At 44.2% G+C, this 23744-nt stretch overlaps 1 long non-coding RNA gene across 1 annotated transcript in view; it reads left to right on the top strand.

The window, feature by feature from the left end:
- Positions 1–11165, top strand: part of LOC142070826 (uncharacterized) — a 71281-nt gene extending 60116 nt beyond the window's left edge. The window contains exons 3-6 of the long non-coding RNA XR_012666749.1: positions 4470–4547; positions 7382–7470; positions 7907–8645; positions 11022–11165. This is a non-coding gene — a long non-coding RNA (uncharacterized LOC142070826). The remainder of the gene's footprint in view (positions 1–4469; positions 4548–7381; positions 7471–7906; positions 8646–11021) is intronic.
- Positions 11166–23744: the final 12579 nt, after the last annotated feature.

Below are 23744 nucleotides of genomic sequence, written 5' to 3'. Positions count from 1 at the left end.
TTTTTAATTTATGGGTTCAAAAGAAGGCTATGGGGGGAGGGGACTCTCCACTCCTAGCATTTTAAATGGATGGTAGGATACCTGACTTCCTCCATCCTGCTGCTTTTTGACATGAAGAGCTATCGAGGTAGGCCCACTCACTAAGTACCTCCCAGGGACTGGGAACTGAAAAGAGTGGGTCCAATTACCCAAGAAGCAGGATGAAGGAGGAAGTCAAAAGTCACTGGAGAGGATGGGATCTTCCCCAAGGAGATAGCAAAGGTAAGGTGGGGAAGCTTGTCATAGAATTTAAGGGTTGAAGGGATCACCAGATCACCTAGTTTGGCCTCCTGTATATCACAGGCCTCCAACATTACCTAGCATTCACAAATTAAACCCAACAACCAAAAGTAGACCAAAGTATTACAACCCACAGGAGACTAAACTATTATGTATGTGTTCAAAATATGACCTGAGGGAAAGAAGCTCCAGTCTTGAATTTCCCCCCTGCTGGCCTGAGTGGTTCTTTCCCTCCTCACTAAAGCCTAAAGGAGAATGATGCTGGCTGATGTAAAACCCAGTGGTTTCTCATGGTTCCTACCAACATTAGGGGAAATTTGTCTATTTATCTGGGTTTTATTCAAAGTCTTTAGTTTTATCTGAAACTCTGCTGCAAATCCCTGGGAACTGAAATAAAAAATGCCCTTCGCTGAATCCCATGCAAATCACAGCTTTTGATCTACATGCTGTTCAGCTGCTAGCAGACTGCTTTGTCCCGCTGGTGAGGGGCTTTCTTTGAGCTGAGTGGAAAGCATTTATTTTTTCTCTTTTTATTGTAAGCATTTTCTTGTATAATACATACTCCTGAACATTCATTTTGAATTGCAACATCAGATTGGTTGACTCTAGGTGGGAAAACTGTTTGAATTCCTTACCCTTTGACTCACTGCAACAGTCCACATGGACAACAACTTTAATATTAAAGAGTCAAGGGGCCCAATCCTGCTCCCACTGAAGTCAATAGCAAAACCTACACTAACTTCAGTGGGAGCAGGATTGGGCCCAGGGCCCTAGTTTTTAAAAAATAACTGGTATTTCATCCATTCTTTGCATAACCACAGTAAGCATTATGCATGGTAATAGTGTGAATTGTTTACCATCAGGACATACAATTAACCCATACAATTAACTAAATGAGGGAGGTGGGAGGGAAGTATGGGAGAAGCCAGCCTCCTCACCCCTCTTATGCCGAGTATATTTTGGTGCAAGCGAGAATCTGACTTTATTTTACTCTAGTTTGACGAAACATTGTTCGATTTGCCTTATTTTAACCGTGTTTCAGTTATGTATACACTAGTGCTCAGTAACTTACAATAAGAAGAGCGCGAAAATGCGGGGTAGAGCATCTTAAATTGCTTTGGAAAGTCCTGCAAATGGCATGAGGGGTGTCTGCTGGATCATTCAGTAATATTTTTGAATCAAATCATTAAAAGGCTTCCTATATTTACTTACTTCATTTTAATGACAGGGAACAGATTGCTGCTTGTTTAGAGCAGACCACAAGGTTATGTGTGTGTTTTAGTTTCCTTTAGGAGTTTAAAAACTTGGCACTCAAGATTAGCAACCCATTGTGATCTTGCTTGAAATTAGCCAAGAAACACAAACTACTGGAAAAACGGCAAAACAGATTTTATTTCTGGCTTTAAGATGTTTTGCATTTGCACTTTGCTGTATCACCACTGTCACTTAGGTACCAAGTGCAATCAGCATGAGTTATTTTTTAAGGCTTGTCTCCACAGTGGGGTAATGTACTCCAAAGGGGTGTGATTTCTAAAACACACAAATGTATTGCACTTTAATTGGCCTGTGTAGACCTTGCTGGTGTGCACTAAGGATTCCCTAGTTAGCTTTAGCATATGACTATTTAAAACAGCATTATGTTAAAGCATACCAGCAGGGTCTACATGGACCAATTAAAGAGCAACACCCTAGTGCGCTTTAGAGATCACACCTCCACTGAGCATATTTCTCCACCGGGTAGACAAACCCTAAGTGTGAGATAGACTATTCTGCAAAAAACAAGTAGAAGGAACAGAATGGCCAATGTCTGGCTGTCCTTCCCCTTTCTTCTCCCTATTCAGTTTTGGACTAAAGTCTCCTGTGATTAAGAGGTTTATATTCTATACATTCTAATTCATGTTTTTCCATTGTTGTCCTCTGCAATTTCTCCCTGCGACAGATGGAAATGATTGGATTACACCATGGTTTTCATAGCAGAAACCTCTACAAAAGGAAAGTATTCTGAATTACTATGGCTTACTAGGAATTTTTTTTCTTTTTAAAACATTAGTCATCTTGGACTTCCTTGGCTCTTCACGTTCATGCTTTATTGATGTGCTCTTCAGACTTAAGACACAGGTTTAGATGTTAACAGAAGATTCTTTGCAATTTTGGCATCGCTAGTCTGTTTGATGCAAAGTGCCATAAAACCTACATTGGCGCAGATAGTAATACAGAAACCACGAGCTACCAAAAAACGGGGACAGTGGAGGGTTTAGAGTTAGTGGGGCCCAAAGGGCAGTTTCATTTTCGCCCCCCCCCAACCTCAGGACCCATCCAAGAAAAAGAACATTCTCTTATTCCCGCTGCCCCCATTTTTCATTCTTTTTTTCTTCATCCTCCTCCTATATTATAAGTAATAGGAAGTAAATGACAATAAAGTGAGGTACCTTGATTTGGGCAGGGGGTTGGGGTGCAGGAGAGGGTGCAGGGGCAGGCTCTGGGAGGAAGTTTGGGTGCTGGGTGCGGGCTCTGGGCTGGGGCATGGGGTTAGGGTGGGAGGGGGCAGGAGGGCGGCATTTTACCTCAGGTGGCACGGCACCCAAAGCAACCGGCACCCTCCCCCACTCCCCGGCAGCAGCTCCTAGGCCGGGGGTGGGGCAGGGGCTCTCCACACACTGCTGCTTGCAGGTGCTGCCCCCGCTGCTCCCATTGGCCGCAGCTCCCAGCCAATGGGAGCTGCGGAGTTGGCGCTTGGGGAGGGGTAGCACGCAGAGACACCCTCCCCCAGGGGCTGTAGGGACATGCTGGCTGCTTCTGGGAGCGAAGTGGCACGGAGGGAGAGAGGCAGAGCAGGCAGGGAGCCGCCTTAGCCTTGCTGCTGGCATGTCTCTGCACACCCCTTGCAGGGAGGGGAGGCAGCAGGTCTCGGTGTGCTGCCCGGGGTGGGGACAGCACAGGGAACTGCCTCCCCTTCCCCGAACAGGGGTGCGCAGAGACATGCCAGCAGCTGGCTGCTTCCGGGAGCGGTGTGGGGCCACCAGCCATGGCATGCAGGCAGCTTGCCTGCCTGAGCCCTGCTGCCCTGCTGGTGAAACTCTGGGATAGGTTGTCAGATACTTGTCCTGCATTTTCGGGGCCCCCTGTTGTTGGGGGGCCCGTGCCATTGCACAGTTTGTTTCATGGTAAATCTGCTCCTGAAAAAGGCTAACATTTGACATGGACAAACCAGGTTGGATAAAACATGAACTGATTTGCTATTTCCTTCCATTACTTGAACCCAAATCCCTTCTGAGGTTTAAAAAGTTTGGTTAATTATGAGGTTTATTTTAAAAAAGGCATTAATTTTTCTGTAGTCTCTAGATTTGGCTGAAAGAGAAAATACCAAGAGAGGTGGCTTTTGTGGTATTGTTTACCCAGCCAAAACCCGGAAGTACTGGAAATGTCATGCAAAAGCCTGATGTCTCCAGCTTTTTACCACAGTTTCCACACTAAAGGGGCTCAAAGAAGCATCCACATGTTTGGAAGCTTCTCTAAACTGAAGGTCTAAAGTTCTTGATGTTTCTCCATCATGAGTTACAAAGGTAAAGAATAAAGAGGCTGGATTCATGCCTCCATTTTAATGGTGTGGATCCTCTGTGTGGGTCTCTCCAGTTCCACGTGGAAGGCTTCAGCAGCTCCCTACTGCCAGAGTCTTCACTGTGGTGAGGAAGGGCTCCAGCAGCAGGGAGCTGCTGGAGCCTTTCCCAACGACCTCCCTCCTGCCAGAGAATTCCCCCCTGCTGGAGCCTTTCCTGATGTGGGGAAAGGCTCCAGCAGTGGGGAGGCAGCGGGACACTACATGGCTAAAAATAGGAGTATAGTCGGAGAGGCACAGCTTGTAGAATATGTATGCAAGTACATATCCACATCCTTCTCACATGTCTTTACTCATCTAAACCGTGCCTCACTGGCTACATTGCTATTCATACCCATGCTAGAGGGGACTACACATGTATGTACACTACCTGCTATTGAAAAAAGGGTGCAGTGTAGACGTACTCTTAGGGACAGTTATTCTTTGGTACAATATACCTACAACAGCTAGATAAAATTGTTACTGGCTGTGTTTCAAAAGGGTCTTTGTTTCTTCCTTGAAGAGAAATATAAGCATGATTGAGAAACTCAAACCCTTTCATGAAAATACGTTTTTTTCTTGTTTGTTTCTATAGATGGGCCAGAAACAATCCCCTGGATCTGAATTCTCTTGAGCTATGGGAAAGTTCATAACTGGATCTGAACTCCGTGGCGTAGGTCCATCTGTGCTGTTGTTATTTATTAAACATGTATATAGTGCCATAATTTTCAGATTAGAAAAGCTATGAAGATTTTACAATTTAAATTAGGCAACACAAAGCATAAAGTTATCTGAGGAAGGAAGGAGGAGAAGTAATTAACTCTTGGTTTGTATGATGGCATTTGTTTCTGAGCATTATCGACACATCTTTCTTCAACATGCTGATTAAGATAAGTATCTTTATTTTGAAAACTGGGTCTCCTATCAGCTATCTGACATCTGCTATATTGTGGTATATGTTGTACACAAGTTTTTATATAAATAAATAAAAATCTCTTCCCAGACAGTGTCATTCAATCACTTTCCTAATCACTGTCTGATATCTGTTTCAATTACAAATAACTTTCATATGAGTTCTCTTCATTTCATTTCACTGTGGGTGGTTTCACTTGAAAGGTTCAAGGTGAAGAAAATGGAGAACACAATTTCCAGTTTTTAGTAGGTGAAGAGAAAATTCCTTGACTATAGTCGAAGAACTGTCAGACTTCTCAAATGCAGCTTTCCATGGTTTGATCCATTCAGAAATCAAAGCAGAATGTGATTTATAACTTCAGGGGTGAATACAGAACTCTGCATCTTGATGATGAAAGGGTCAAGTTTCTTATTACAATTTATACTATTAAGGGGCTGAGGAAGAACAAGCCCATCCGAAGATGTGAGTGCTCTTCACGTGCTTTTAAAATGTAGTTATGACAAGTAAATGCACAGGCTTCTCTAACATTTTCAGGAACGCAATACTCCAGTGATAGCAAAAATATTAGGAACTTATACCTTCTGAGTCCCTCCCCTTAGCCATCCTCCTGTACCTCATAAGCCAAGGAGAAAAGATGCAGTGTACTGAAGCTTAAGAAACTCCAGATATTATGGATCAAGAGAGGGATGCATTCCAACAGATCAGACTTTTCTGAGCATGCCTTGTTGGCATCCCTCCCCCCCATTTTTATACCAATAGGGCTTCAGCTTAGATACCTCCATAGATCACAGCAGCAGTATCTTGCAGGGAGAGACAGTTTCTTAGATTAGGGTCACGGATTCCACTTTTAAGATAGTTCATATTATGTGCCAGATTCTGCCCCACTTAATCATATTGTATATTCCCATACACTTCAAGTAGCCCAACTGAAATAAATAGTGCTGTTTGAGGCCATTACCCATTGCAATTTATGATACTGTGTCTCAAGGCGAGTCTCAATTGTAGTGAACTAGATTTTTGTGACACCAAATCCAGTCAACAGAAACCTCTGTTACTTGGATAAAGCAAGGAAACAGAAACTTCAGTTCATGTGTCACTGATTTCTTTCTCCCTCGACCAGCATTAACAATATTCTGTGGTGATTGTTCTTCATTACCTTGACATTCACAATTTTTTGTAATAAAAAAAGAGGAAAAAAAGTCTAGCACAGGGGATTATTCAAACACAGTTTATATGAACTGATAACAGTCTGATCCAAACTCATGCAGTTCCCTGTTGCTATAATCACATGGAACTGTCACAGTAGTTCTGACCATTGAAGGCAATATCCTAAAACAACTGCAACCCATAATGTCCTCACTTGTTTTTCCCAATTCTCTGAACCCTCAGAATGTGGTTTTACTCATATGCATACAGAGCCAAATTCACCATTGGTGTAACTCCACTGAAGTCAAAGGCCTTATAGATGGGATGAATTTGGCCCAGACAGTACACAGAAAATGATAAACAATAAATAATAACTTCTAATCTATGATAGCCTCAATTTCTGCAACCTGGAGACTGCCTAATTTGATGCTTTTCTTTTCCCAGGGACAGAAGCATCTTCCTCCATGACAATTATGATATGACATTAAAACTGTACAGTATATTGGTCTGTTTTCTCGGCAGCAAATTCTGTAGTCTTCAGCCTATTATGACTTCTGGGAGTTAAATATGGCTTTGAAAAGGGTGCCCAGCTGCTTGTAACATTTTGCTAAACCTGTCCGAAATGTGAAAAAAGTGGATAAATCGAGGCATCTCTGGATCCTTCTAGCCTCTTCTCTCCTAGCTATCTCCGTACATGCCTGATTCTTAGCTGCTGTAAATCAGCATGGCTTTCTTGACCTGAATGTAGCTATACCAATTTATAGCAGGTGAGGTATGTTGTTCTTTTGATTACATGAACGAGAGGTTGCGAGACTAAACAAAACGTGTACAAGTTTTGTAATAACTCAAATCCATTTCAGGAGTTACTATCTGCATTATTAAGAACACCTAAGAAACCCCAGGAAAACCGTCTTGCAGAAAAATCCAGGGAAGGGGCAGAACCCTAGAAAGCTGGAGCTATTTTCCCCTTGGAGCAGGGGATGACCGGTTTCTCAGAATGAGGCAGGGAAATTAGGAGCCATCCTTGCCTAGCTTCAAACCTCTGCACAGAAAGCATGCACATCCACACTGCCCCGCTCCCCAACCTTTCCCTCTGGTAACATGGCTCCCTCAGGATCTCTTCTGCTTTCCCTTCCCCTTCCCCCTTTCAGAAGGGTTTCTGTGAGAGAAAATTCTACTTTTAGAAGCGTTAGATTTCACATGAAGTTTTATTTGGAAATTTGTGGAGTCCTAAGGTTCCTGATGGTATGTTGAGTTGTTTCTTCTTAGCTTCCACCCCTTTCTGCCCTCCAAAATCTACAGAGGCCTAAATGCATAACATAAAGACAGTGAGATGACCATGAACTAGGAGGCCAAAGGCTGTGTGGGTTAGGTACTGTGGTGGAAACTGTGTTAAACATGACAAGCTATCACTTTAAGAGTGAGGGATTTCCTGGTCTTGCTTGCAGGTTTTGGAGCTTTGAGAGAAGTCATGTGATCTGGATCATCTGAGTCAGTCAGCAGACAGCCAATCTGCAAGGAGCCAGCTTAAATCAAGGTAGGATGAGTTGTGCCTCGCTGCCTGAGGGAGCCTTAGGGAGCAGCCTCTTTTTCCTCTCTGTTTTTGGGTTCTCGGGTGTTATCGTTCTGGACTCTAAGGGTATGTCTACACTACGAAATTAGGTCAATTTTATAGAAGTCGATTTTTAGAAATCAATTTTATACAGTCGATTGCGTATGTTCCCATAAGCACATTAAGTCGGCGGAGTGCGTCCTCACTACCGTGGCTAGCATCGACTTACAGATTGGTGCACTCTGGGTAGCTACCCCACAGTTCCCGTGGTCTCTGCCGCCCATTGGAATTCTGGGTTAAGCTCCCAATGGCTGATGGGGCAAAAACATTGTCACGGGTGGTTTTGGGTACATGTCGTCAGTCGCCCCTCCCTCCGTGAAAGCAATGGCAGACAATCGTTTTGCGCCTTTTTTCCATGCAGATGCCATACCACGGCAAGCATGGAGCCCGCTCATCTCATCTCACCATCACCGCTGCTGTTGTGTCCTGGATGCTGCTGTCAGCAGATGGTGCAGTACGACTGCTAACCATCTTCATACACCACTTCCGCAGTAACTCTGCTTTCCTGCTCTCCTGCAGATGCCATACCATGGCAAGCATGGAGCCTGCTCAGCTCACCGCTGCTGTTGTGAGCATTGTAAACACCTCATGCATTATCCTGCAGTATGTGCAGAACCTGCAAAAGCAGGCGAGTAGGCGACAACAGCGCGATCACGATAGTGATGAGGACATGGACACAGACTTCTCTCAAGGCACGGGCCCTGGCAATTTGGACATCATGGTGGTAATGGGGCAGGTTCCTGCCGTGGAATGCCGATTATGGGCCCGGGAAACAAGCACAGACTGGTGAGACCGCATAGTGTTGCAGGTCTGGGATGATTCCCAGTGGCTGTGAAACTTTCGCATGTGTAAGGGCACTTTCATGGAACTTTGTGACTTGCTTTCCTCTGCCCTGAAGCTCAAGAATACCAAGATGAGAGCAGCCCTCACAGTTGAGAAGCGAGTGGCGATAGCCCTGTGGAAGCTTGCAGTGCCAGACAGCTACCGGTCAGTTGGGAATCAATTTGGAGTGGGTAAATCTACGGTGGGGGCTGCTGTGATCCAAGTAGCCATCACTCACACTCGGCTGGGCAACAGAATTTGGCTTGCAGGCAGCCATGGTAAGGCAAAGGGTTTCGGCTTCTTCAACCTTCATAACATGTGGGAATGGTTTCAAACAGCAGCGCCCTTCTTTCCCATACCAAGCAAAGCCTGTTGGGTTGGCCATTTAAAAGGAGGGGCTGTGGTTTTAGGGTGAATGTGCAGCACAGCACAACCCCTCCCTCCAATTCTCTGGGATGATCGCTCCCTCCCCCGCACCAGGTGGCTAGTATCAGGGAAGATTCCTGTCAGCCAAACACGAACAGCTCAGCATGAACAGGCCTCCCCACACCTTGTGGCTAATGGGGGGATTTCTTTTTAGCCAAAGGCAAACAGCCCAGCAGGAACAAATTTCCCATATTTCAACCAGGTGACCATGAATGATATCACTCTCCTGAGGCTAACACAGAGAGTCAAAGAACAGATGTTGTTTGAATGCCACCAAAGCCTGGGCCCATTCGCTGCAATGCTTTGTTCTGCAATGATTCCAGGCTACTTGCTACTGGCTTGGCGTGGTAAAGTGTCCTACCATGGAGGATGGAATAAGGCTGCCCTCCCCAGAAACCTTCTGCAAAGGCTTTTAGAGTACCTCCAGGAGAGCTTCATAGAGATGTCCCTGGAGGATTTCTGCTCCATCCCCAGACACGTTAACAGACTTTTCCAGTAGTTATACTGGCCGTGAATGCATCCCAAGTCTTCAGGGCAAATTAATCATTAAACACGCTTGTTTTTAAACCCTGTATTATATTTACAAAGGTACACTAACCAGAGGTGCCTTCTCTGGCTTCATGGTCTGGGAGCCCGCCTTGGGAGGTTGGGAGGGTATTAGCTCCAGGGTGATGAACAGTTCCTGACTATTGGGGAGAACGGTTTCTCCATTTGCCTGCTGTGCGCTATCCTCCTCCTCCTCCTCCTCCTCATTTTCCTCATCCCCCAAATCCTCATCCCTGTTGCGTGAGACTCCCCACTTGCAGGTGTCCACGGACAGTGGTAGGGTAGTGGTATGGGCCCCTCCTAGAATTGCATGCAGCTCATCATAGAAGTGGCATGTAAGGGGCTCTGACCCGGAGCGGCTGTTTGCCTCCTTTGTTTTTTGACAGGCTTGCCTGAGCTCTTTAATTTTCATGCGGCACCGCTGTGTGTCCCTCTTGTAGCCTCTGTCCAACATGCCCTTGGAGATTTTGGCATATATATTGGCATTTCATCTTTTGGAACAGATTTCTGCCTGCACGGATTCTTCTCCCCGTACATTGATTAGATCCAGTACCCCCTTTTCGGACTGTGCTGGAGCTCTTTTGCGATTCTGGGACTGCATGGTCACCTGTGCTGATCAGCTCACCATACTGGCCAAACAGGAAATGAAATTCAGAAGTTCCTGGGGCTTTTCCTGTCTACCTGGCCTGTGCATCTGAGTTGAGAGTGCTGTCCAGAGTGGTCACAATGGAGCACTCTGGGATAGCTCCCAGAGACCAATACCGTCGAATTGCATCCACACTACACCAAATTCGATCCAGTGAGGTCGATTTTAGCGCTAAACCCCTCGTTGGGGAGGAGTACAGAAATTGATTTTAAGAGCCCTTTAAGTTGACAAAACAGGCTTGGTTGTGTGGACGGGTACAGGGTTAAATTGACCTAACGCTGCTAAATTCGACCTAAACTCGTACTGTAGACCAGGGCTGAGAAATAAAGCAGTGCTATGTTGCAACCTTCCTGCAAGAATATTTATGTTTTTATCTAATTCTTTGTATGTATGCTATGAATGTCAAGCTGGCTTTTGAAAATCTCTCTCTGACCCTTAAGGTCTTGCTCCAATGAAGGAAATTCTTTCAGGAAGGAAAAGGACAGAACCGTCAATATGGGGTGCACTCTACCTTGGCCTTCAGTCAAGCCCCTTGCATAGCTCACCACCTGGTGGGGCATCTGAGGTGGGACTCAGGAGAGCACAAGTCTGGTGGCACTGAGGTGGCCTTAGCCCATAATTGGTCCCTGAGCACCAGTGTAGCTGATATGATATTAGAGATATTGGTGGATTATTAATCTGTATCATACATAATCAACCCCCTGGCAACAGTATCCTGCTTATACCACTGAAGAGGGCTGTCAGGTGGATATTACTTGACTGGGAGCACCAGTAGAAAAGAAAACAAATCCTAATGGTGAGAAGTTCAAATGTGAGATGAAAAAATTAGCAGTGATCCTCCGTTTTCAGGACTTGCTCTGTGTGTCCTGCACAGACAGCAGGTGCCCCTATATTAAAATGATAGAGGCTGTATAAGTACCTAGTTAGAATCAAGACTCAGAAGTGGGTATTTTGTGGTCCAAAGACTGGACATGTACAGTCAGTCAATGAATCTCAGATAGACAAGTACATAATACTGTTATGATTTATATTGCAGAAGGGCCCAGTGGCCCCAATCAATCAAGGATTGGAGCCCGAGTGTTCTGGGGCCTGTAAAATCTACAGTGAAAAGATAATCCCTCCCCAATCAGCAAGTTCAGGTATGATTTAGAGCTCAATGAAGATGTTTCTGACTCCATAATATATTGAACCCACATTATACTTGTGCATTTGTTATATGTATATATATAGGGTAAGTCATAATAACAATCATAGATATATTGAAATAATGATCTCTAGGAAAATTATCACAAAAAAGGAACAAGTTTCACAAGAGCTGGTAGGGCCTATGAACCAGGAGTTACAAATTGTTGGCTGAAAGTGGAATTTCAACTTATTGCTAGAAAAAAATGTGTTTAGAAACATAACCCAATTTTATTGGCTGATTCCTCAAAATACTGCCAGCATGGTACAGTTTTTATTTGCTGAGTGGCCACTTGGAACTTGACTCTGCTGACTACATTGGGCTCAGTTTCAAATCTCTCTTAATCCCCTAATGAACCTTTAATAAAGCAGGATTGACATTAAATCAGTACTTGGAAAGTTTATTAAAATAAAACAGGAGGAACCAGCAGTTCAAAATAATTATTTTTGTTGTTGTTTGTTCAAATATATGCTTTTTCCTCCCCGCCTCCCCCAGAAAATAGCAGCTCTTCGTAGGCAGGAGTTGTACGACTTCCAAAAAATGTTTTAAGTTGGATTTAGGTTTAATTATATTTGCTGTTTTGGTGGTGGTTGTTTTTTATATTTTGAAACAGTTGATTGAGCCACATTGTGTGACAGGGTCAGGCCAGATGGCTACAAGAGAGTGGTCGAAGGTAGATACATTAGTTCCAGGTTAAGCAGGTCCCTTTTCCCTGGGTAAGATAACAGGGACTATTCCAGAACACTCACGAACTTTCTAGAACTAATTAAGGCAGGCAGGCTAATTAGGACACCTGTAGCCAATTGGGAAGCTGCTAGAATTAATTAAGGCTAATCAGGACACCTGGTTTAAAAAGGCTGTTAGTGAGGTGTACGCATAAGGAGCTGGGAGTGAGAGGATGTGCTGCTGAAGGACTGAGGAGTACAAGTGTTAACAGACATCAAGAAGACGGGCCTGTGGTGAGGACAAAGAAGGTGTTGGGAGGAGGCCAAGGGAAAGTAGCCCAGGGAATTGTAGCTGTCATGCAGCTGTTCCAGAAGGCACTCTAGACAGCTGCAGTCCACAGGGCCCTGGGCTCCCCGCAAACCTCCCAACTCCTGACCCAACACAGGATCTTCCACCAGAGGTGAAGGTCTCTGAGCTGGTCCCTGACCCACATGGTGGATCAGCAGAAACTGTGGGGATTGTTCTTACTCTTTTTTTCCCCATGCTGGCCAGTGATGAGGTTATCTGAGTGAACAGCAGATTTGAGCCATGAAAGTGGCCAAACTGAGGCCTGCCGTGAATCTCTGAGGTGAGCAAAATCCGCCAATAAGTGCAGGACCCACCAAGGTAGAGGAGGAACTTTGTCACAATTGTTTCTTTCTTTTCTTTTTTTGATTTTTGATGGAAAAGTATATAACATTGGGAAAGTGATGATGACTAATATGACAGGGCATGATGAAGTCCCAGCCATTCCAGATTAAGCAGGAGAGAAGACTGTCTCCTGCATAGACTGGAAATGGTCCTGGAAAGTTCTCTGCTTGTAGAGCCAAGCTATAATAATAAGCAGTCCTATTCCTGCACTATTTTTTCACCCAGCCCACCCTCCCATAATTGCCTTGTTGCCCCCTCCCTTACCAGAAAGCACGGTCTGCTTCCGCATACAATGCATTCCGTACAATAAGAGCTCTGTGCACCTCTTGGCCTGTGTTGCTCAGACTTGAGATTATAGCACAACTGACTGACAGCAGTAAGAAAGGCAACTCAACCATAAACGCCAGCTTCTATGACTGCTGATATTAATTACATGGTACGGTTACACTTAAGGAGACACCTGATCTGCACCGTCAACCTTGCCATTTCATAAGTGAATTACATCATAGTTTCAGTGATTGTTTTAGTAGAAAAGGCTCCTTATTTTTGTTGGATTTTCTTTCCCTCCTTCTGTGCTCTGAATCTGTGTCTGAGTTTTATCCAGTAATTTCCTTGCACTTTCCCCCTTTTTTGAATGTGGTTTTAAGTTTGTGTCATAAGAATTAATAATTAATATTTTGCTCTGTGCCTTTCATCTTCTGATTTCAAAGACCTTCAACATTAATTTAGTTTTAGAATACACTTGTGAATTATGTATATGCACTATAAGTAGGTAATTATATATGTGTTTGTATGCATTATAATACACCCCCCCTTACACATTTTACATGAAGGGAAACTGAGGCACAGAGTGGTTGTGTAATTTACCCCAAGATTCTATGGAACAAGAATGGTGGACAAGAATAGTATCTGAGTCCTGCCTCCCAGACCACTGCTTTAGCCATTAGACTACACTGCCTTCCTGAAGAATAAAGCAAATTTAGAATACAAAAATTTAGAAGGCACAATGCCCCGGGGAGATAAACAAAGGTGGCTAACTTTTGACTGCTGTATCTGGGCTGCCTCTAGGCTACTCTCTAGCCCACTATCCCACTGAGTGCTGTCATCCATCCCCGCTCCTCACGCCAGCCCCACTCCCTGTGCGTGGGACTGAAAGACGGGGGACAGCACAGGGCTGCTTACATCGTTCCTACGCTGCTGTTGTGGTTGGGCTGGCACATGCTCCTGACCCACAGTGACCCCTAAGTAAGTCTACAGAGCAAGCTGCAGCCATGGCAGCACATCTCAGAGTCTAAATCCACAGACTAGAGCTTGTACTAGGGTGTTAAAAATAACTATGCCCTTGCTGGTCAGGCTTGGGAGGGAGCTTGGGCTCTGAAACCTGTGGAGTGGTCACCAAAGTGCTGGACAGGGGTGAGGGCCAGAATCAATTGCTCAGAGATCAGTACTTATGAAAATGAGGAATGGATAGCACCTGCTCTGGCTAGACATAACGCTAGCTGCTACTCTTCACGTTATTTTTCACCTGAGCGGCATCAAAACGTTTCTGCCCATCTAGAGTGCCCTCAGTGCCGTTACAGCCCTAAAACACTGTTCAGCAGAAACTGTCAAACGGGCCAAACTGGGGTGGTGTCTTTGTACTGTGGACACATTGGGGGAAGAGGCAGAGGATGAAAAACAACTAATTCGTCCTGAGGTATGATATTGCTCCCCCTGGAATCAATGCAAGTTTTGCCATTCACTTCAACAGGAGTAGGCTCTCTTACTTGTGTTCTCAGTTGTGGTTTCAACCTAGTTTTCTGCTGGAGGTGAAAAGCTAATTCATTATTACAAATGTGCTTGATTTTAAACTAACTTTTTTCTACATTGCATTGGGCAGGGGGGAAGGGAAGGAAAAAATATCAATGGCAAAAGGTAAGTTTAGAAAAGGACATAGAAAACCAAAAACTAAAATTTCCAAAAGCTGCTGCAATTGCAAATTGAAAGCTCAAAATGAACGCCCTATAACATTATACTATAAACCTACAGAACCTTGAGGAGTGGGAAAACCACATTTCCTGGTATGGTCAGACAGTCACACTCTTTTGCTGTACATAGGTCTGGCTGGTTTCTCCTTAGATGCTACTCTCTGAACTGATAGCTAAACACTTAGTTTCTTTTTTCCTTTGCTTTGCAGTTCTATGACCTATGTCAAACCCTCCTGAAAATGTTTCTGGCTTTAGCAAAGCCACAAATTGCATGTCAATAGGGCTGTTTCTTCAGATGGCATAAACTGATGTAGATCCATTGACTTAGACAGAACTATGCAGATTTCCACCAGCCGAAGATCTGACTTATTGCCTCAGTTCAGCTTGCTGTATGGCATGGTTTTAGTTTGATTATAAGCTATCCTTTTGGAAAGTCCTGATGCGGGCCTAGAATTTGGAGAGGAAAAGTGGCGGTATGTGCATTTAAAGAAGAAAAACCAAAATAAATATAAGTCAGTGTAGCTAAAATAAGTCAAAAATTGCCTGTCACTTTTTAATTTATTTGTTTGTATTCTGTGCTAAATGTGACTTCGGCAAATTACACACACAGTTCCTTTTTTATTGTGTTTATAAGACGTTAGGGAGCATGTGGGAAGGGAAAGTTACTTCCCTAAACAACTAAAATCAAAGGAGAAAATGGAAAGGGGAGATAGCTTGTCATTTTTCTTCCTTAGGGTATGTCTACATTACAAAATTAGGTGGAATTTATAGAAGTCGTTTTTTTAGAAATCGTTTTTATATTGTTGATTGTTTGTGTCCCCACACAAAATGCTCTAAGTGCATTAAGTGCATTAACTCGGTGGAGTGCTTCCACAGCACTGAGGCTAGCATCGACTTCCGGATTGTTGCACTGTGGGTAGCTATCCCACAGTTCCCGCAGTCTCCGCCGCCCGTTGGAATTCTGGGTTGAGATCCCAATGCCTGATGGGGCAAAAAACATTGTCACGGGTAGTTCTGGGTACATGTCGTCAGGCCCTCTCTCCATGAAAGCAATGGCAGACAATCGTTTCGCTCCTTTTTTCATGAGTTACCTGTGCAGACACCATACCATGACAAGCATGGAGCCCTCTCAGCTCACTGTCACCGTATGTCTCATGGGTGCTGGCAGACGCGGTACTGCATTGCTACACAGCAGCAGCAACCCATTGCCTTGTGACAGCAGAAGGTGCAATAGGCCTGAAAACCATCGTCATTGTTTCCGAGGTTCTCCTGGCTGCCTCAGTAAGGTCGGTAAGGAGCGCCTGGGCAGACATGGGAGCAGGGACTAAATTAGGAATGAGTCAACCAGGTCATTCTCTTTAGTCCTGCAGGCAGTCCTATTGTACCATCTTATGGTGAGCAGGCAGGAGATGAGGATGGCTAGCAGTCCTACTGCACTGTCTGCTGCCAGCCAAAGATGTAAAAGATAGATGGAGTGGATCAAAACAAGAAACAGACCAGATTTGTTTTGTATTCATTTGCTCCCCCATCCCTCCCTCCGTGAAATCAATGGCCGACAATGATTTTGGTGAGGTCCGTCAGGGGCACCTTGAAAACTTTAATGGAGATTCAGTCCTGACTGAAATACTAGAGGGAGGGATAGCTTAGTGGGTTGAGCATTGGCCTGCTAAACCCAGGGTTTTGAGTTCAATCCTTGAGGGGGCCATTCTGTGTGACAGTTACTTTTCTTTCTCCTTGATGTAAAGCCGCCCCCTTTGTTGATTTTAATTCCCTGTAAGCCATGTCATTAGTCACCCCTCCCTCCGTCAGAGCAACGGCAGACAATTGTTCCGCACCTTTTTTGTGTGCAGACACCATACCACAGCAAGCATGGAGCCTGCTCAGATCACTTTGACAATTAGGAGCACATTAAACACCACGCACATTATCCAGCAGTATATGCAGCACCAGAACCTGGCAAAGCGAAACCGGGCGAGTAGGTGACGTCAGTGTGGTGACGAGAGTGATGAGGACATGGACACAGACTTCTCTCAAAGCATTGGCCCTGGCAATTTGGACATCATGGTGGTAATGCGGCAGGTTCCTGCCGTGGAACGCCGATTCTGGGCCCAGGAAACAAGCACAGACTGGTGGGTTCGCATAGTGTTGCAGGTCTGGGACGATTCCCAGTGGCTGTAAAACTTTTGCATGCGTAAGGGCACTTTCATGGAACTTTGTGACTTGCTTTCCCCTGCCCTGAAGTGCATGAATACCAAGATGAGAGCAGCCCTCACAGTTGAGAAGCGAGTGGCAATAGCCCTGTGGGAGCTTGCAACTCCAGACAGCTACCGGTCAGTCGGGAATCAATTTGGATTTGGCAAATCTACTGTGGGGGCTGCTGTGATGCAAGTAGCCAACGCAATCAAAGATCTGCTGATATCAAGGGTAGTGACCCTGGGAAATGTGCAAGTCAGAGTGGATGGCTTTGCTGCAATGGGATTCCCTAACTGTGGTGGGGCCATAGACGGAACCCATATCCCTATCTTGGCACCAGAGCACCAAACCGGCGAGTACATAAACCGCAAGGGGTACTTTTCAATAGTGCTGCAAGCACTGGTGGATCACAAGGGACATTTCACCAACATCAACGTGGGATGGCCGGGAAAGGTACATGACACTCGCATCTTCAGGAACTCTGGTCTGTTTCAAAAGCTGCAGGAAGGGACTTTATTCCCAGACCAGAAAATAACCGTTGGGGATGTTGAAATATAGTTATCCTTGGGGACCCAGCCTACCCCTCAATGCCATGGCTTATGAAGCCATACACAGGCAGCCTGGCCAGTAGTAAGGAGCTGTTCAACTACAGGCTGAGCAAGTGCAGAATGTGGTAGAATGTGCATTTGGACGTTCAAAAGTGCGCTGGTGCAGTTTACTGACTCGGTTAGACCTCAGAGAAACCAATATTCCCACTGTTACTATTGCTTGCTGTGTGCTCCACAATATCTGTGAGAGTAAGGGGGAGACATTTAAGGCAGGTTGGGAGGTTGAGGCAAATCGCAGCAAGACACCAGGGTGGTTAGAAGAGCACAGAAGGGAGAGTTGCACATCAGAGAAGCTTTGAAAACCAGTTTCATGACTGGCCAGGGTACTGTGTGACACTTCTGTTTGTTTCTCCTTGATGAAACCCCCCGCCCCTTGGTTCACTCTGCTTCCCTGTAAGCTAACCACCTTCCCCTCTTCCCTTTGATCACCGCTTGCAGAGGCAATAAAGTCATTGTTGCTTCACATTCATGCATTCTTTATTCATTCATCACACAAGTAGGGGAATAACTGCCAAGGTAGCCCGGGTGGTGGAGGAGAGAAGCACCAGGAGGGGTGGTGGAGGAGGGAAGGACAAGGCCACACAGCACTTTAAAAGTTTTAAACTTTAAAATTTATTGAATGCCAGCCTTCTGTTGCTTGGGCAATCCTCTGGGGTGGAGTGGCTGGGTGGCTGGAGGCCCCCCCACCGCGTTCTTGGGCGTCTGGATGAGGAGGCTATGGAACTTGGGGAGGAGGGTGGTTGGTTACACAGGGGCTGTAGCGGTGGTCTGTGCTCCAGCTGCCTTTCCTGCAGCTCAACCATATGCTGGAGCATATTAGTTTGATCCTCTAGCAGCCTCAGCATTGAAACTTGCCTCCTCTCATCACGCTGCTGCCACCTTTTAGCTTCAGCCCTCTCTTCAGCCCGCCACTTACTCTCTTCAGCCGCCACCTCTCCTCCCGGTCATTTTGTGCTTTCCTGCACTCTAACATTATTTGCCTCCATGCATTCGTCTGTGCTCTGTCAGTGTGGGAGGACAGCATGAGCTCAGAGAGTGAGTGCATTTTTTTTAGCCTTCTGATCTTTGCTAGCCTCTGGGAAGGAGAAGATCCTGTGATCCTTGAAACACATGCAGCTGGTGGAGAAAAAAAGGGGACAGTGGTATTTAAAAAGACACATTTTATGGAACAATGGGTACACTCTTTCATGGTAAACCTTGCTGTTAACATTACATACATAGCACATGTGCTTTCATTCCAAGGTAGCATTTTGCCTCCCCCCACCGCATGGCTAACCCCTCCACCCTCCCCGTGGCTAACAGCGGGGAACATTTCTGTTCAGCTACAGGCAAACAGCCCAGCAGGAACGGGCACCTCTGAATGTTCCCTTAAGAAAAGCACCCTATTTCAACCAGGTGACCATGAATGATATCACTCTCCTGAGGATAACACAGAGAGATAAAGAACGGATGTTGTTTGAACGCCAGCAAACATACACTGCAATGCTTTGTTCTACAGTGATTCCCGAGTACGTGCTACTGGCCTGGAGTGGTAAAGTGGAGTGGTAACCATGGTGGACGGAATAAGGCTGCCCTCCCCAGAAACCTTTTGCAAAGGCTTTGGGAGTATATCCAGGAGAGCCGCGAATACCAGGGCAAATTAATCATTAAACATGCTTGCTTTTAAACCATGTATACTATTTTAAAAGGTACACTCACCAGAGGTCCCTTCTCTGCCTGGTGGGTCTGGGAGGCAGACTTGGGTGGGTTTGGGAGGTACTGGCTCCAGGTCCAGGGTGAGAAACATTTCCTGGTTGTCAGGAAAACTGGTTTCTCCACTTGCTTGCTGTGAGCTATCTACAATCTCATCATCATCATCATCTTCCTCATCCCCAAAACCTGCTTCCGTGTTGCCTCCATCTCCATTGAAGGAGTCAAACAACACGGCTGGGGTAGTGGTGGCTGACCCCCCTAAAATGGCATGCAGCTCATCAACGCTGCTAAATTTGACCTCAACTCCTAGTGTAGACCAGGGCTAAGAGAGAACCTCTATATAGATCTATCTGTGTGAGACCCTGCTGTTTCAATTTGCAAGTGGTTTTGTTTGATCTGCGTAGGTTTGTGCCCCTTGAGATCTGCTTAGTTTTAGGTTCCAGTGACTCTCAAAATGAAACACAAAACTTTGTTTCTCATTAGATGTATGTGAAACCATGAATTTGGTATGGTTTTGATGTCAAGCATAAATTGTAATTACCCATTGTGTTGTGGTAGTACTTAAACCCCGATCAGGGACTGGGGCCCCATTATGTTAGGCTTTATACACATTCCTAATGAAAAGATGGTCCCAGCCTGATAGTGTTCTGGTCCTTCAACAGTGCCTCTTTGGGATGTAGTATGAGGACATAAACATAAAGAACCACACCTTCAGCAGCAGCAGCGAGAGAAATTCCTAACCAGGAAGTCACAACATTTATTAAGCTCTCCACTGTAACACATCCTGGTCTTCTCTGATAACTTTGGAGGACTAGGAGCTCTATAACCACACAACATCTCCTTTTCTTTACAATAAATTATTAAAACTTAAATTTCAAATGAGTATGTGTATATATACACAACAATTCAGAGTAAACTTAAAATTCCTTAAAACTATTTCCATTACTACGGCCCCTTATCAATTGCATTTAAATAGTCATGAGCAGTACTCTAAAGAGCCAGTCTTTGTGAGGGCCTGATTAGTCTTCCAGACCATGTTCTCACTTCTGTTGAGTTTGTGTGTGGAGTTTCCGGTGGAGTGGGCTCACTTCCTGACAGAGAACCTGCAGATCCCTGATCCTCTCATTGTTGTTTTGGGAAATATTGAAAATGAACCTCATTCTTTTGGAGAAGTCCTTTTGGAGTCTCCACTAGGTAGGATCTGGGATTTTCTGCCAAGTTCCAAACAGTTCCAAATGGCTGGGAGCTTTTGAGCCAAACTTTGTTCCCTAGTCTCAGTTCAGATACTGTTTCTGTTCTGTGCCGAACCCTGAAGTTTAGTTGCTGCTGAATTTTTACTTCAGCATCCCATTTTCAAAATTCCTTCAGTTTGGGCCACTTTTATGAAGCTCCCCACTGCAACACAACTCGGTCCTCTTTGGTGGCTGTGAAGGACCAAGAACCCATAACCACTCCACAAATCACACCAGGCCTGGTTAATCGAATGGGGCACTCAGCAGCACCCTGAAGGGGATGAATCTCAGCCCTCCAGCCAAATACCTTTGGATGTTTACCCCTTCTGGGGTTCTGAGGGAACACACAAACTAATTAGGAGCAGGAAAATGAAGGAAAAAGAAGTATACAGTCAATCTCAGCTGGACCACTGGCTTCTCTTCTTTCAGTGGCACCTTGGACAGGCTCAAAGTCTCCTTGTTCACCAGCCCTCTTCCTCTCAGGGGACTTTTGGCGTTCTTTTAAGCAAGGGCATAGTCTCTGCTCTCTGCCAGGTCTCCTCCTGGGACCTGGAAACCTCAGAACTCTGTTCTCCTCTTGGAGCTGAGCTCCCTCCCTCTTAAACAACTCCTCTACTCTTGACTTGACTTGCAGGTAGGGTGGGACAGGGTCACTCCAGCCCAGAGCAAATCCTTAACCTCTTCCTGCCTGGTTCAGGGTTTATACACATTATCATACTGTCTCAAAGAGTTTGCAATTAAAGTAAGAACTTACATCCTTGGTTGTTCAAAACGTCCCCCAGATTCAGCTGAAGTGTTTAAACTGTTGCAAATGTGGGCTGAATTCCTACTGGCTCTTCTTTGAGCAAGTTAACAGGTCTGTGAAAGCCCCCAGTGAATTGGGCCTCGGCTATCTGGAGGGCCAGTTCCTCCTTCAGGACCTGGATTGTCCTCAGCAGATCTGTTTCTCAGGAACAATGTGTTTATACTAGGGCGGTCAAGTGATTAAAAAAATTAATCGCGCTGTTAAACAATAGAATAATATCTATTTTAAATATTTGTGGATGTTTACTGCATTTTCAAATATACTAATTTCAATTACAACACAGAATACAGAATGTACAGTGCTCACTTTATATTTATTTTTTATTACAAATATTTGTAATATCTGTAAAAAACAAAAAAAATTATTTTTCAATTCACCTCATACAAGTACTGTAGTGCAATCTCTTTATCATGAAAGTTGAACTTACAAATGTAGAATTATGTACAAAAAATTACATTTTTTGGGGGGTTACATAACTGCACAAAAAAACAAAACAACGTAAAACTTTAGAGCCTACAAGTCTACTCGGTCATACTTCTTGGTCCTACTTCTTGGTCATCCAATCACTCAGACAAACAAGATTGGTTACAATTTGCAGAAGATAATGCTGCCTGCTTCTTGTTTATAATGTCACCTGAAAGTGAGAATAGGAGTTTACATGGGACTGTTGTAGCTGGTGTTGCAAGATATTTACGTGCCAGATGTGTGGACATGCTTCCATGCTGATGATAGGTTCTGTTTGATAACGATCCAAAGCAGTGCAGACTGACGCATGTTCATTTTCATCATCTGAATCTGATGCCACTAGCAGAAGGTTGATTTTCTTTTTTGGTGGTTTGGGTTCTGTAGTTTCTGCATCAGAGTGTTGCTATTTTAAAACTTCTAAAAGCATTCTCCACACCTCGTCCCTCTCAGATTTTGGATGGCACTTCAGATTCTGAAACCTTGGGTTGAGTGTTGTAGCTATTTTTATAAATCTCACATCGGTACCTTCTTTGCATTTTGTCAAATCTGCTGTGAAGGTGTTCTTAAAACGAACATGTGCTGGGTCATCATCTGAGACTGCTATAACATGAAATATATGCAGAATGCGGGTAAAACAGAGCAGGAGACATACAATTCTCCCCACAAGGAGTACAGTCACAAATTTAATTGACACATTCTTTTTTTAACAAGCATCATCAGCACGGAAGCATGTCCTCTGGAATGGTGGCCAAGGCATGGAAGGGGCATATGAATGTTTAGCATATCTGGCATGTAAATACCTTGCAACGCTGGCTATAAAAGTGCCATGTGAACGCCTGTTCTCACTTTCAGGTGACATTGTAAATAAGAAGAAGGCAGGCAGCAGTATCTCCCATCAATGTAAACAATCTTGTTTGTTTAGCAATTGGCAGAATAAGAAGTAAGACAGAGTGGACTTGTACGCTCTAAAGTTTTATACTATTTTGTTTTTGAGTGCAGTTATGTAACCAAAAAAAATCTGCATTTGTAAGTTACACTTTCACGATAAACTTCAGTACCTGTATGAGGTGAACTGAAAAATACTATTTCTTTTGTTTATCATTTTTACAGTGCATGTATTTGTAATTAAAAATAATAATAATATAAAGTGAGCGCTGTGCACTTTATATTCTGTATTGTAATTGAAATCAATATGGAAAATGTAGAAAAACATCCAAAAATATTGTATTCTATTGTTATAAGTGCAATTAATCGCAATTAATTTTTTTGAGTTAATTGCATGAGTTAGCTGTGATTAATTGACAGCCCTAGTTTATACCTGGCTTTGACACTGAGGGTATGTCTTCACTACCCGCCGGATCGGCGGGCAGTGATCGATTCAGCAGGGATCGATTTATCTCCTCTAGGCTAGATGTGATAAATTGACCCCCGAGCACTCTCCCATTGAATCCTGTACTCCACCGCCGTGAGAGGCACAGGCAGAGTCAATGAGGGAGCGGCAGCAGTTGACTCACAGCGGTGAGTAGATCTAAGTACGTTGACTTCAGCTACGTTATTCACGTAGCTGAAGTTACGTAACTTAGATCGATTCCCACCCCCGCAGCGTAGACCAGGGCTGACTTCTGTATCCTTGGGCAAGTTCTCTTCTCAGCCATCTGAGAATGCATATAGTGCTTATAAAGTGGATATAACAATAAAACACCTACTCTACATAGGTGTTGGGATGATTAATTATTTGGGAAATGAAGAGTCCTTGGCACCTCTCAGGATCTGGCCACTGATGTTTATAAAACACTTTGAAGAAAAAACATTATATGAAGTTAATGGCAGGAATAAGCTCTGAGCATCCCTTGCTTTTTTGGTTTAAGTCGTACTCATAATTTTGTCAACAGAGTTTTACAACAGTTAGGAATGGATGTAATTCTCATCCTTGCATAAATGCAGTAATTTATTTTGAAGGAGGATTGAAACTCTCTTAATCTGATGATCATTCATTTGAACTTCACTGTGTGCATGTTTCACCATCAAACAAATTCATTATACATTATTTATAAAATGCTGGCTTTCTCATGCAATAAGCAAGAAAATCAATATGAACATTCAACCAGAATATTTATTCAAATCTATGAAAACTAAGCAAACAAGACCAAAATATGATTTGTGCCCTAAGTATAATATAGTAAATATATTGTAATATCATATTTGGTATTAAAATAAAAAAGCTGGGAAGGAGTGCTCTGTTTTTCTTTTGTTTGAAA

Source organism: Caretta caretta, chromosome 2 (assembly GCF_965140235.1).
Source record: "Caretta caretta isolate rCarCar2 chromosome 2, rCarCar1.hap1, whole genome shotgun sequence".
In the NCBI taxonomy this organism is placed as follows: Eukaryota; Metazoa; Chordata; order Testudines; family Cheloniidae; genus Caretta; species Caretta caretta.
This window is presented reverse-complemented; position numbering and strand designations above follow the sequence as displayed.